Raw genomic sequence first — 12,184 nt, forward strand, 5'->3', positions numbered from 1 at the left:
AAGATATCTGATTGATATATTTTAGGAAGCATAATTATATTCCATATCAATTAGCGATTATCTTGTAACTGTGTAGTATATAAACACAGACATAGGGTTTACACTATAAGTGTTATCATTATTAGAGAAGATTATTCATTGTAACCCTAGCAGCTCTCGTGATATTTGTTCATCACTGAGAGGTAACAGTTCCATACTGTAACAGAGTTTATTGGTTCAATAAAGTTTGTTTTCTGTTACTTAAGTTCTTAAAGTTCGATTTGAGTGTACTATACACTGTATTCACCCCCTCTACAGTGTGTGTGTGACCTAACAATTGGTATCAGAGCTACTCTGTTAACACACATACAGTTAAAGATCCAAACACAATCATGTCGGACACAGAAACTCCAACTAAGCCTACCACAACTGAGGAACCACCAAAGACACAAATTCAGAGTCGGTATGAGACCATCAGAGTCCCCATACTGAGACCATCTAAAAATCCCATATGGAAGGTAAGGATGACCATGTTCCTGGAAGCAACAGATCCAGAATACCTTGATAGAATCAAGGAAGGCCCTCACAAACCAACCAAACTCGCTGTTGCAGTTGCAGGTGAAGCAGCAAAGACCGTACCAAAGGAGAAGAGTGATTATACTGCTGAGGACATAACATCAATTGCTAAGGATGCTAAGGTACGACACTTATTGCATAGTGCCATTGATAATGTAATGTCAAACAGGGTAATCAACTGCAAGACTGCTAAGGAGATATGGGATGCTCTGGAAACAAGGTGTCAGGGAACTGACACAATTAAGAAGAACAGGAAGACAATACTCACTCAAGAGTATGAACACTTTGACTCAAAGGCTAATGAGTCATTGAATGATTTATATGATAGATTTGTCAAACTTTTGAATGATTTGTCATTGGTTGATAAAGAGTATGATCTTGAAGATTGAAACCTTAAGTTCCTGTTAGCTCTTCCTGAATGCTGGGATTTTAAGGCAACGACAATAAGAGACAACTACAATCTTGATGAAACAACTCTTGACGAAATCTATGGAATGCTCAAGACTCATGAGCTGGAGATGGAACAAAGAAGCAAGAGGAAAGGAGGAAAGTCAAGGACAGTTGCTCTTAAGGCTGAAGAAGAATTCCCCAAAGCAGCTTCTTCAAAGAAAGATAAGGGTAAAGCTCTTTTCATAAAGTCTGATACTGAGTCATCAAGTTCTGAGAGTAATGATGACTCAGATTCTGAAAGCTTGCCTGAGACTGATGCTGATGAGGAGATGATGAAGCTGTGTGCTCTTATGGTGAAAGGAATCACAAAGATTGCATACAGGAAGTTCAGGAAGGGAAAGAAATTTTCCAGGAAAGGCATAAGTTCTGATAAGAAGAATTTCAGAAGATCTGAAGGCAGAGGAGGAAAGTCTGACAGAGGAGATTACACCAATGTTAAATGCTATAACTGTGGTGAGAAAGGCCACATATCTCCTGACTGCAAGAAGGTAAAGGGTGACAAAGGCAAGGCTCTTGTAACAAAGCAGAAAAGCTGGACAGACACCTCAGACTCTGAAAGTGAAGAGAACTATACATTAATGGCAAATGCTGATAAAGAAAGTGCTGAGAGCAGTTCTGAAGCTGCTGAAACAAAGGTACCTCAGACTACTTATGCTTTTCATACTGATGATATTAATGAGTTGAGAAGATATCTTAAAACCATGTTTGTTAGCTATAGAGATCAAACTTTAACATGTGAAAGATTAACTTCTGAAAATCTTGCATATAAGAAAAGAAATGATTTCTTAGAAAAAGAGTTAGTCATGTTCCATCAAACTCAGAAGGATAGAGATGATACTTTTTATGTTAGGAATAAAGTGCTAAAATTAAATGAATCTCTAAAAACTGAGTTAGAAAAGGAAAGAGAGATTATCAGGACTTGGACTAACTCTGGCAAAACAACTCAAAATTTGCTAAGTAGTGGAAACTGGAAAGAGGGCTTAGGTTATGGAGAAGATAAGAATGATAAAGGAACTGAAGAAATTAAGCCTGTTGTTAAGCAAAAGCCAAAGTTTAAACCTGTTAAGTTTGTAACTATAAAGTCTGAAAATGAGAAATCAGAAGTTACAAAGGAATCAACTTCTGACAAACTAAAACAGGAAAAGACAGCTGAAGTGAACATAGGCTTAATGACAAAGAAGCAGCTTAAACATAAGCTGAAAGATGTCAAGAATGCAAACAAGGTAAAATCACCTAGGAAAAATAGGAATGGAAAGGAAGGTGTGAATAAAAGCAATGATTATAAACCTGTTCCTGATGCTCCTAGGAAAACATGTCATAACTGTGGAAGTTCTAACCATCTGGCTTCTTTTTGCAGGAAGAATAAGAATATTAACTCCTTACCTTCAAAATCAGGAGTTAAGAGTCAGTCTGTTAGATACAAACCACAAAATCCTTGTTTTCATTATGGTAGTTTATGGCATTCCATTTATACTTGTAAGGAATATCATAGTTTGTACTATGATTATTATCAAATAAAACCTTCTTTGAAGAAAGTTTCCATTGTTCCTTCTAGTGTAAATTCTGATTCAAAGTCTGATAGTGTAACTTCTGATAAGAAAAATGTTAACATAAACTCTGATGCTAAATCCGCTGCAAATGTTAACAAACTTAATAAGGCCAAAGGATCCAAGCAAGTCTGGGTCCTTAAAACTAATAATTAGTGATCTTTATGATTGCAGGGCAACAGGAAAAATATTCTAGTTCTGGATAATGGATGTTCAGGACATATGACTGGAAATAAGGCCCTGCTATCAGACTTTGTGGAGAAAGCTGGCCCAAGTGTTTCTTATGGAGATGGCAACATTGGAAAAATATTGGGATATGGCAATATCAATCTTGGAAATGTCATAATTAAACAAGTAGCTCTGGTCTCAGGACTTAAACACAACCTACTGAGTATAAGTCAAATCTGTGACAAAGGTTATCATGTTGATTTCTTTGAAGAACACTGTGAAATTGTGAGTAAATCTAAAGGTAAAGTTGTTCTGAAAGGATACAGGCGTGGTAACATTTATGAAGCTAAGCTTTCAACAAGTACTGATGGTTCTGCAATCTGTCTGATGAGTAGAGCATCAATTGAAGAAAGCTGGAATTGGCATAAGAAACTCTCTCATTTAAATTTCAACAATATAAATGAACTGGTCAAGAAAGATCTTGTGAGAGGATTGCCAAACACAGTATTTGCTCCTGATGGTCTTTGTGATTCATGTCAGAAAGCCAAACAAAGAAAATCTTCATTCAAGAGCAAGACTGAATCATCAATTCTTGAGCCTTATCATCTAATACATGTTGATCTATTTGGTCCAGTAAATGTCATGTCTATTGCAAAGAAGAAGTATGCGTTGGTCATAGTGGATGAGTTCACCAGATACACATGGGTGTATTTCTTGCACACAAAAAGTGAAACTGCATCTATCTTGATTGATCATGTCAAACAGCTGGATAAAATGGTCAAAGATTCTGTGAAAATTTTAAGGAGTGATAATGACACTGAGTTCAAGAATTTGATAATGGAAGAGTTCTGCAAAAGTCATGGAATAAAGCAGGAATTTTCTGCTCCTGGAACTCCACAACAAAATGGAGTTGTTGAAAGGAAGAATAGAACTCTCATTGAAGCTGCACGTAGAATGCTTGAAGAAGCAAAGCTTCCAACCTATTTCTGGGCTAAAGCTGTGCAGACTGCTTGTTTTACTCAAAATGCAACACTCATTAACAAGCATGGAAAAACACCCTATGAGATGGTGAAGAAAAAGAAGCCAAATCTGAAATATTTTCATGTATTTGGATGCAAGTGTTTTGTTCTCAAGACTCATCCTGAACAGCTATCAAAGTTTGATCTAAAAGCTGATGAAGGAATCTTTGTTGGATATCCACTTTCCACAAAAGCCTTCAGAGTCTATAATTTGAGAACAAAAGTGGTCATGGAATCTATCAATGTCTCTTTTGATGACAAGAAGATCACTGGTCTTGAAGATTTCATTGACCATGATCAGCTGAGATTTGAAAATGAAGACTCAAATTCTGATACTGAATATCCTAACAGTCTAAGTCCTGATACTGTAAACTCTGATGGATTAAACTCTGATGTTATTGAAACTGTGGTGACTACGTCAAAGGAAGATGCACCTATGCAGGGGGAGCATACTCAAGATCCTACCACATCTCAAGAAACATCAGAACATGCATCTGGCTCTTCAAGTTCTGATTCGTCAAGTTCTGATAAGCCAAGTTCTGATAGTGCTGAAAATCTAAATACTGAAGAATCCAACTCAGAGAGCATAGTTTCAGGGGGAGCATCAGAAAATGAAAATGAAGATAGCATGGATCATGGGGGAGCATCCAGTTCTAGAGAAAACCTTCCATCTGCAAGGAAGTGGACAAAATCACATACACCTGATTTGATAATTGGAAATCCTGATGCAGGTGTCAGAACTAGAACAGGTACTCAAATGAATGTCTTTACAATTCTTTTCTCTCTCAGACTGAGCCAAAGAAAGTGGAAGAAGCTCTTCAAGATGCTGATTGGGTGCAAGCAATGCAGGAAGAGTTGAATGAATTTGAAAGAAACAAAGTCTGGACCCTAGTGCCAAGACCAAAGAATAGATCTGTTGTTGGTACAAAGTGGGTTTTCAGAAACAAAACTGACAGTGACGGCATAATTACAAGGAATAAGGCAAGGCTGGTTGCAAAAGGATATTCTCAACAGGAGGGAATTGATTATGATGAAACATTTGCACCAGTTGCTAGGTTAGAAGCCATAAGGATATTTTTGGCTTATGCTACTCACAAAAAGTTTATTGTCTTTCAAAAGGATGTGAAAAGTGCTTTTCTCAATGGAGAATTGGAGGAAGAGGTATATGTTGAACAACCTCCAGGTTTTGTAGATACCAAACATCCAGATTATGTCTACATGCTTGATAAAGCACTTTATGGACTTAAGCAAGCTCCTAGAGCATGGTATGAGACTTTAGCTCAGTTTCTTCTGGAAAGTGGATTCAACAGAGGGACAATAGACAAAACATTGTTCTACCTCAACCATGAAAAGGACTTACTTCTGGTCCAGATTTATGTTGATGATATCATTTTTGGATCTACAAATGACAAACTTTGCAAGAAGTTTGCCAAACTAATGCAGTCAAGATATCAGATGAGTATGATGGGGGAACTTAGCTATTTTCTGGGCCTTCAAGTCAAGCAGAATGAGGAAGGCACTTTTATTTGTCAAACCAAGTACACCAGAAACTTGCTGAAGAAATTTGGAATGCAAGATTGTTCAAGTGCATCCACCCCAATGGCCACTGCTACAAAACTGGATAAGGATACCGGTAAATCAGTAGATATTACTGACTACAGAGGTATGATTGGCTCTCTACTCTATCTAACTGCTAGTAGACCTGATATCATGTATGCTACCTGTCTTTGTGCAAGATTTCAAGCAGATCCAAGAGAACCTCACCTAACAGCTGTAAAAAGAATCTTTAAGTATCTTAAAGGAACAGCTGCTCTGGGATTATGGTATCCTAGAGAATCAGATTTTAAACTAATAGGTTACTCAAATGCAGATTTTGCAGGGTGCAAAATTGACAGGAAAAGCACAAGTGGAAGCTGCCAATTTCTTGGAGGCAGATTGGTTTCTTGGTACAGCAAGAAACAAAAGTCAATTTCCACATCAACTGCAGAAGCAGAGTATATTGCTACAGGAATCTGTTGTGCACAGATTCTTTGGATGAAGAATCAGTTACTGGATTATGGGTTAACATATTTCAAAATCCTTATTTACTGTGATAATCAAAGTGCTATTGCTATGACAGGTAATCCAGTTCAACACTCAATGACAAAGCACATCAGCATTAGGTACCACTTCATCAGGGAACATATGGATGAAGGTACAGTGGAATTACATTTTGTTCCTACAGATCAACAACTGGCAGATATCTTCACAAAACCACTGTGTGAAGCTACTTTTACAAGATTGGTAAATGAACTTGGAATGGTTTCAGGTTCTTTCTCTAAATCTGCTTAGACTTGTTCTGTGTTATCAGACTTTATGCTCAGTATTTACAGAATTAATCTCATTGTATATTCTGTGCTTAATTGATATATGTCTTTAAGTACTGACTGTTGTCTGATATATGTTTCTAAACTCTGATAAGTGATATGTCTGTTCTAGTACCTATTCAATCCTATGAGGATAACTGTGCTAGATACTGACCTAGTCGTCTTCAATAAACAAATGATTCCATGTAAGAAGTAATTATTTCAGTGGAAATCTTATGACACTAGCAAATTCTGATAATTGAGCTTAGTTAAGTTTACTTTGTATATCTTATTACTAAGTCACAAATTAGAATAATGCTACTCATCTGTTAAGTTCTGATACTGGTAAAACTGCTGAATGTACTAAGTGCTGATAAACCTCACTTATCAAAAGAAAAAGCAAAAAGATCAAAGAATAAAATCAGGTACTCCTTTGAGATCTAGAGTAAAAATGTGGAAGGGACGACCCAAGTGCATTGCTGGTATTAAGTAGATATGCATTAGAAAAGCAAAATATTTTCTTGGTGACTTTTCACACTCTATGATTACTGGAGAAATACTCTGATAATAGCATAAATTCTGATAAACAGTCGTGACTCACTTACACTGAGAAGCCACTGTAAAATAGAATTGCAAAAGATGCATAAAATTAGCACAAAACAGTTGAGGTGGACTCAAGCATAAACTCATTCATCAGTAGGTTTCAGGACAATGACAGCTCATTAGCAAAATTTTAATTATGCCTTATTTCTAAGATGTACTCAAGTAAATCAGACTTTACTCTTTGTCTGTTATTTAGCTTAATGCACACACTAATCACTCCATCTGAATGATGAAAATTTCTGTGGCGGTCTATGTTATTTTAGATAAACAGTCATTGTGTCATTATTGCACAAATTCTGAGGACAAGTTCTAGTTACACGTTCTGATGATTAAGTTCTGAAGTCTATAACTCAGACCTTGTATGAGTATTTACTAAGATGGGCATTCCTTTTTTGAGTTAAGAAATTATGTTCTGATGACTGTTAAGTTCTGGTATAGGTCTAAGTTCTGATTTCTCAGTTTAATCCTTTACTTGGCTTATTTGTGAATAATATTTGATAACAGTCTCAGTTCGAACTAGAATATGTTGAAGTGGAAGATTAATAGTCACTATGATTAGGATTAATGGTATTCGTACTTGAACAGTCCACTGTTTCTTGTGTCTTGTGCGGTCTCGACCATGATTCCTCTTTCCAATGACTGTTATTCTTTTTCAAAGTCTAGGGAGACGAGATAGGATTAATTCTACCTGTCAACATTCAATTTCTTTGCGTCTCCTGGCATTCTCCTGCCTATATAAACAGCCACTTCACATTAGTCTTCTCATCACACTTTTATCACAAATTCAGTCTTTGTTTTTCATTTACTATCACAAATGGCTGAATTTGGCTGGTTCTACAATTACGGTGATGAGACTGTGCATGTCTTTTTGAATGGAATTCCAACTCCCTACCCTATCACCAACATCCCTCACAATCTCTGGATTCAATTTCCAGAGGTTATCAAATGTGATCTGGTGGCCGTTCGAAGAGACCTTCACCTTCGTCGTATCCGTCAGCAAGAGCGAATCATACGACTCGCCATCTTGTTTTTCGAAGATAGGAAGAAGAAGATGACTTAATCTCGTCTTCTTCCTGTTTTTCTTCATCATCAGCTTTGTCAGGCTTCTTAGCTAGGACTAAGGCTGTTGATGTTAGGATTAGAAGCTTAGGGAAAATCTTGTATAAGTATTGATGTAATTTCCATTTCATAAATGTATTATCTTGATATATTAATGAAAATTGTTTTTACTTCAAGATTTTGTTTCTGAGTTATTTTATCTTGTGTTGATAAATCTTGATTGATATTCTGATGACCATATAACTTTTGTTTTATATTAAGTTCTGATTCATTTTCAGCACTTATATATCTAATTTATCTTGGTCATTTTCATGTGATGTATTTTCAGAATATCAATAATGCAGTGAAAAATAATTCAATCAGTGCTAACGGTTTAAATTTTGAATTAAAACTGTTTCTCTTGATAAATGGAACGGTTTTTCCTTGAAACTAGGCAACTGGGTAAGTAATGATTCCTGTTTTCTCGAGCCCAGTAACTGTCCGTTATTACTGCATGTCTGACAGGTGTCCAACGGTAATATTTTTGTTCAGAGTATAAGTACAACAGAGAGAAGATTTCTTTAATCTTTTATTTTCTTTATACTTTATCTCTCTCCTTACTTTTACTCTCCTTCTACTTCTTTCTCACATTGGTTTTTCATACAGACATTATCTCAAACACCTAACAGGCATACTTGAATCTCAATATTTTTTTTCACATGGCACCAAAGGATTTAATCATTGATGGAGCTAAGTTTGTTCCAAACAACTATGCTGCAATTCTTGATCATGCTGAAGCTCCATCTGAATTATATTTTGTGTAAGATCTTCTTGCACACAGTGAGATTGGGTACGCATTAACACAGCCTGAAGTCTTTTCGAATCAACAAGTTCTGACGTTTTGGCGGACTGGGCACTTTGATGATGGTGGTAAACATGGCACTCCCAGTATTGTTTTTGAAGTGGGTGATTCATCTTATGTAGTCACTCCTGGTACAATACGCAAAGCTCTACATCTCCCAGAAAATTGTACTTTTTCAACTCCAGAGGAATCAGTACTTCAGGAGTTAATGGCTGATTTGGGATATGAAAAAGTTTGGCAAAGCTTGGGCAGTTAAAAAGGGCTAATATCAGAAGAGAATGGAGTTTCTTCTTTGACTGCATCACCAAAGCTTTTGGGAACAAATGTTCGAATTTTGATGCTATCCCAATTCTGAGTCAGCACATAGGGTATGCTATTATTCATCTAACCCATTTTGATTTTGCAACTGGAATAATTGGTTTTATTGGGGATAGGATGACAGAGAATAGAAATATTGTCTATTTTGCTAGATTCTGTCAACTTCTATATACTTTTTGTACTGATGAACCTCAATTAGTCAGTTCCTCAACCCCACCTTTTCGAGTTGCAAAACGATATTTTAATGATCTGGTAAATGCTGATACTAAGAAAAAAGTGGTTAGACCATTACAGATTCCTCAGTCTGTAAAACAGATCCTAGTAAATGCTGATCCTGATACTTATAGATCTGTTTACTTTGATTTCCAACCAACCACAAACACCCAAAAACCATCATCCTCAGCACCTACCACTCATTCTACTCAACCTACCCTCAGGAATTATCTCAAATCCTATCTCTCTACTTCATAGACTGTTCAACCCTCATCCTCCAAGCCAAAGAGGACAAAAACTACTCCTCAAACATCTCAAAAGAGAAGGAGGATTGTATTGAGAGATGAATCTGATTCTGAGGAACAGGTTCCTGCTAGAGAACCTGTTATAACTGAAGCTGAGAAAGAGGTTTCTCAGAAGGATTCTGAAATTGGGGGTTCTAGGCTTCTCAAGAGGCTTAGACGAATGATAGTTCCTGAAACTCCCAAGGAATCCACATCAACAAGGAAGTACAAGAAACAGAGGGCACAAAGGCCAGTTTCAGATGATGAAGAGGAAGCAGCTAAGGAAGGGGATCAGAAAATCTCTAATCTCACAAGACAAGGAATTTGCTCCAGTCACTTCTTCTCCATTAACTTCATCTCAGGAAGCTGTATCTGACAAGGCTAACTCACCATCTGTGTCTCTTGTTGATCCAGGCACAAGTACTGAAATTGATATTCAGAACCTGTTTGTGCCTGAAATACTTTTCTTAGAAGCTCCAACAGCAAATAATCCTTCCACAACACCTGTTACTGATGCTGTTCAAACTCCAGAGTTATCAACAACACCTTCTCTGCATCAAGATGCTGATGATCAGACTTTAGGTGAGCATCAGGATATGGCTGTTGATCAGAACTTAGTATCAGATCAGCAATTAGAGGATGCTGAAGCCTCCATTGCTACTCACACTGTTGTCTTATCAGAAGATACTGATTCTTTAAGTTCTGATGCTGCAAATGCTGGAGATACTGGTGAAGCTACTCCAACTGTAGATGCTGATGAAGCAGGTCCTTCAGGACATACTCCTCAACCGACTCTTCCTAAGTCTGAACTGGTAAAGAAGTTTGTTATCAGGGATGCACCAGTACCTTGGAGTGAAATTCCTACAGGTAAGGAGTGGACTAAGGAATGGAACTCAGTTTCATGTGTTCCAAATGCATTACATCTTGCTGAGCACTTGACTAAAGCTGATGAAATGTTAAATTCTGTTGATTTTAAAATCCAGCTTAGAGTCACTGCATTGAGTACTAAACATCTACAAGGTCTTCATTCAACTACTCATGCAGAGCTACACAAGATTCAGGAGAACTTTATCAAACAAGAATAAGTTTGGAAATTTGATAAGAAAAAGTTCTTTCAACCTACCATTGACAGGATTGCTTATATTGAGAAAACTCAAGAGAAACAACAAGCTCAGATTGATGACATTCTGACAAATCAAGCTTCTCAGCAATCTCAACTTACTGAAATCCAATCCTCAGTGGAATTACTTATCTCTCTTTTACTACCTGCTGATGCCAAAAAGGGGGAGAAGGTAATTAAGTCCAAATGCAAAACTAACAAGACACTGCAAGGAAAGGATGATGGAAATGATGATCAAGGATACTCTGGCATGGGTAGAGGTCATAGTCAAGGTAGAAGGTTTACATCAAGACAAGCTAGTCACAGGACAAGTTCTGATACTGGGAAAAGAATAAGTTCTGCTGCTGGTAAAAGGATAAGTTCTGATGAACTCCTAGATCTTGATGAAGAAATGTCAAGACAGTTATTTCTTCAAGAAAATCCAGGAATGGACTTGGAAAGTTTAAAGGAAGAAGAAGCCAGACTTAAATCAGAGAAAGTCACATCTAAATCTGAAGCTTCTGGTAAAAAGTCACTTCTGAAACTTAAAGGCATTGTGATCAAAGAAAGGACACATACTAAAGCAACATTGGCTAGATCACAACCACAGATAGATCCAAGATCCAAGGGTAAAGAAAAGGTTGGTGAACCTATCAAGGCTTATGTACCTCCTGAGGAAGAAGAAATTGCTGATGAAAAAGATGATCTTGCTCTGACTTCAAGAAAAGTTCTTAAAACAACCTCTGACATGGTTCAAGTTGTTCAGAGTCAAGAAATTGTAAGTTCTGATATTCAGATAAGCAAGTAACCTCTGACAGAGCTCAAGTTAACTTGATATCAGAAAATAGATCAAAGACACTCTTAACAGGATTCACTAAAGCAAAACAGACTCAATCTTTGAAGACTAATGTAAGTGGTTTTGAAGCAAGAGTAATTACTGGAAAAGAAGCTAGAGATAAAACTGGATTGGGAAGTGCTGATGAAAGAAGAGTACACAACACTACCAATGATTCAACTTCCTTGAGTGAACCAGGTATCGGAGCAACTCCTGAGAGATTGAATCAACTGGAATCTGTACAGATGGTTTACCATACCTACTTGAAAGAATACATCATGTTGTATTTCATGACAGATGGTAGGGTTTATCATATAAGACAAAATGCCATTCCATTGAAGTATTTTGAAGAATTGGAGCATGTACTTTTCTTACTTCAAGTGGATGACAGAATAACAGAGACTGCTGCAAACTACTTAAAAGAACAGATTCAGAGACAGAAAAGGCTTTATTCTGTTAAGTCTGGCAGCATATATGTTCCAAAGTACAGAGATCACAATGGTGATATTGTTGATATGAAGCCTAATACTGCACAGATCAGAACGTATCTTGGTATTAAGGGACTTGAATTCAATCTAGAGTCTGACAAAGCTTATGTTATAAGACTAGATCAGGAGTTGAGAAAAGCAAAGATCAATGATCTCAGAGCTGCAATCTTTCAAACTGGTGAAGATACTGTAGAGCTTAAAGATGTTAAAAGGAGAATGATTGATGAACTAAGATATGCTGAGAAATGTTTGTTGAAGAACTATCTCAGAACAACTCCTAACATCAGAGAGATCAGAAAATGATGAAGCCAAGTCGAAGATCTACAACTGCTTAAATTCTGATATTTATACAGACTGGAG

Source organism: Apium graveolens, chromosome 2, assembly GCF_009905375.1.
Source record: "Apium graveolens cultivar Ventura chromosome 2, ASM990537v1, whole genome shotgun sequence".
In the NCBI taxonomy this organism is placed as follows: domain Eukaryota; kingdom Viridiplantae; phylum Streptophyta; class Magnoliopsida; order Apiales; family Apiaceae; genus Apium; species Apium graveolens.